Genomic DNA, 3,684 nt, shown 5'->3' on the forward strand with positions numbered 1-3,684 from the left:
CATATAAACAATACTTTCAAATTAGTAAAACACAACTAAAGAGCAAAATATAGATTACTAAGAGTCCATTACTAATCCAAATTACAAAACCATCCAACAGAAAAATAAAACAACATACTAAAATTACTTTGCTAAAATATTTTTGTAAACACAATTCAGAAGCTGTTTTAGCTGATTAAGGGTTGTCTTAATACAATTAGTTGCGTTAATTCTGTAAACAAATTCATACGCTCCTATGTCAATAACAACATAGAAACATGAATATCTAAGCAAACAGAAACACTTGAAAGTATGATTTTTTTAAAATGGTTGACAATATTAATGAATAAATTAGACGAGAGAATTTTCAATGGTTGAAACTTGAAACTTGATTTTCCGCTGAAGACTTAGAGAGGTATTTATAGGTGAAAAACGCAGACTTTGAAGGATGAAATAGCATTGATGAAAATCTTCAAAGTACTCGGCATATCTTCTGAAAAGAGGATTTGGAGCTTCACGTGACTCATTCAGACGTGGTAGAGACGAGATTTGCACGAAAATGAATCGTACTAGTTCTGATTTTGGATGGAGGAGCTTTGAATTTTTTTCAAAAATGGGAGTTTGGACCATTTGTGGGGTTAGCTCTTTGGGCCAATTCTTGCTGGCCGAATGGGTCAAATAAATGGGTCAAATAAATGGGCCAATTCTTGTGAGACTTTGGAATTTTAAAGAAAGTTTTACCTTCTATAGCGAAGGTATACACCCTATTTATTATAAATCAAAATTATTTTAAAATATTATTTTTTATAGTTACCTTTTATATTTTATTACAAAATATGTATTTATGGTATATTCTACCATTGAGGCATGAAATACACTATTTATGTTTTTCCTCTCTCTTTCTTTCAATTAACACAAGATTCTCTCTCTGGTTTTTTCTTCTTTCTCTCTCTCTTCCTTCTCTCTCTTCGAGCAACTCAAGCCCTAGTATTGATGGCCGACGAGAAAAAAGAATCTCTCTCTCTTCGATTCTCTCTCAGATTTTTTCTTCTTTCTCTCTCTCTTTCTTCCTTCTCTCTCTCTTCGAGCAACTCAAGCCTTAGTATTGATGGCCAACAAGAAGGAAGAATCTCTCTCTCTTCGATCAACTCAAGATACACGCCCTAGTATTGATGGCTGACGAGACATTAGAATAGAGAAGAAGGCAGTCAGGAAACAGAAAATAGTGAATTTTTCGAACAGAATGGAGAAATATGATGAACTCTTATCATAAATTTGTTGTACGGATCCGACGAACTTTATTCTCTTCTTGGCCGGAAAATGCCATCTCCGGCAAACTTTCTTCTCTTCTTTATTATTTAGTCACATACAATGATACAAATGCATTGTATTATGTACAAATTCACTCAAACATATTGTATTTTTTATAAATATATTTTTTTGCATGTATTTATGTATTTTGAGGATCTGTATTTTTTTAATACATCTCTCGAAAATAGCCTTTCTACCCCTCGGGGTAGGGGTAAGGTTTGCGTACACTCTACCCTCCCCAGACCCCACTAGTGGAATTACTACTGGGTTGATATTGTTGTTGTTGTATTTTTTAATACCGCTGAATACACATGTACAATATGCATGAATACAAGATACAAAATATTGAAATACACTGAACACAAACATTAAAATAGAACAGAATATAAATAGTGAATATATTTAATTTTAAGATACAGTGAAATAAAGTAAAATACACTGAATACAAATAGAAATATAGTAAATACAACCAATGATATATACTGAATACAGCAGTAATAACATGTATTAGGAATAATTAAAATATTGTTAATACAAATACATTTGAATACACTGAATAAAAAATATAGCGAATACAGTAAATACAAACATTGAATCTAATGAATGCAACGGTAAAAGAAAATATTGAAACACACTAAATACAAAAGTTAAATACAACAGTTATATACAACTGAAAAATCATTCTAATTAATTGGATTTATTATGAGGCAGGTTAGAATCGATTTTGTTGTGTTATATTAGGAGTGTATCAAACTAATTTATATTATTTCTGTTATTAGATGGCTGGACATAACTATTTTTAAGGTGATTGACGTTACTGTATTCATGAATACATGGCACGAATACATGTGAATACATGCGCGTACAGTTGTATTGCCCTGATTTTAAGCGCTTTTTGCTGCTGTATTCATGAATACAGCAGCGCGAATATAACGAATACACTACCGTAATAACTGAATAGTAGCTATATGAAGTAATTATGTATATGGTAGCTATAGGAAGTTAATAGCCACTAAACAATAGTGGTTTCTGAAAATTCCTCAATTTTAAATCCTTTCTTCCTTCTTTTTTTTGAAAGTAAAACGAGGATTATATTGCTAAAACAAAAGATTACACAGTCATTACATAGTCCCTAAGGATATTGCCATTGTCCAAAGCGGCAAGGTTATTACAAACGGAGGTAGGAAGATACTTAGTACTACTACTTACTCCTTGCTTGTTCCTATGGAGTTCTAGTTCAACAAAAAGGGGTGGACGAGTAAGGTAATTAACTACATTTAGCTGGTTTAAAGTGGTTTAAGGCTTCCTTTGCTAGGAGGTGTGCCACCCCATTTCCTTCCCTGAAGTTATGCCTGAGAACTGGAAGTTTCAACTGGTGCATTAAGAACCTTTTTTCCTTCTATTTCGTTATAATTTATAATACACTTCACTTTTAACTGTACAAAATTAAAAGGTTTACTACTACTAGTTAATTTGAAATTACTAGAACATAACAAGTTGATTACACATAAAATTTGTGAAAGAAACATTCAAAATGAATAAGTACAATTAGATGCTAATTAGATACTCCCTCCGTTCACTTTTACTTGTCTAGTATCCTAAAAATAAATTTTTACTTTTACTTGTCACTTTTAGCATATCAAGAGAAGACAATTTATTTTTTTCTTTTATACCCACAATATTAATTACTTATTTCAAATTATTTTTTCAAATTCATTAAATATATGCATCAATAAATATGGGTATCTTGGTAAATTATACCTTTTTTTTATTATTTTTTAAGGGGTGTGAGAAGTTCATAGTGGACAAGTAAAAGTGAACGAAAGGAGTATATAATTAGATGATTACTAAATTATGCAATTTGTGGAGCAAGTAATAGCTTCACCAAGGACACGTTCTCGATGACCATTAAGAGGAAAAGGTAAGCCAAAATGAAAAGAAAGATAAGTAAAGCTCACATATGTCAAATAGGAGCAAGTTGGTCTATTTGATTGGTCACTTCCGGCCGGTCCTCTATTGTTAATTATTATACGAAAAACTAGTCCGCAGAGTCCCTCCAAAAAATAGTAATCTACAAAATGTGTATTTTTTATATATTAATGTTTAATATAAGTATTTTTTATATATTTAGTTAGAGAATATAATTATTTTTGACTAACCAGTCAAATATATAACTCGCTCTTAATTATACCATCAACGATAGCCCTGTCGCGAAGAAAACAAGGGGCCATGTGCTCATTTTAATTTTTATATTATCATAATTTGCCAATTGATATGAGAATATTTAGGTTAATGTGGGAAGGGACGTCTTGTCAAGTAGAGTTCGTGCAGATGGGATGACAATGTTTGTGCTTCTAGCACATGTTCAAAGTCTTTAATCTGCAATTAGGAGAT

This window comes from Nicotiana tomentosiformis, chromosome 4 (assembly GCF_000390325.3).
Source record: "Nicotiana tomentosiformis chromosome 4, ASM39032v3, whole genome shotgun sequence".
NCBI lineage: Eukaryota > Viridiplantae > Streptophyta > Magnoliopsida > Solanales > Solanaceae > Nicotiana > Nicotiana tomentosiformis.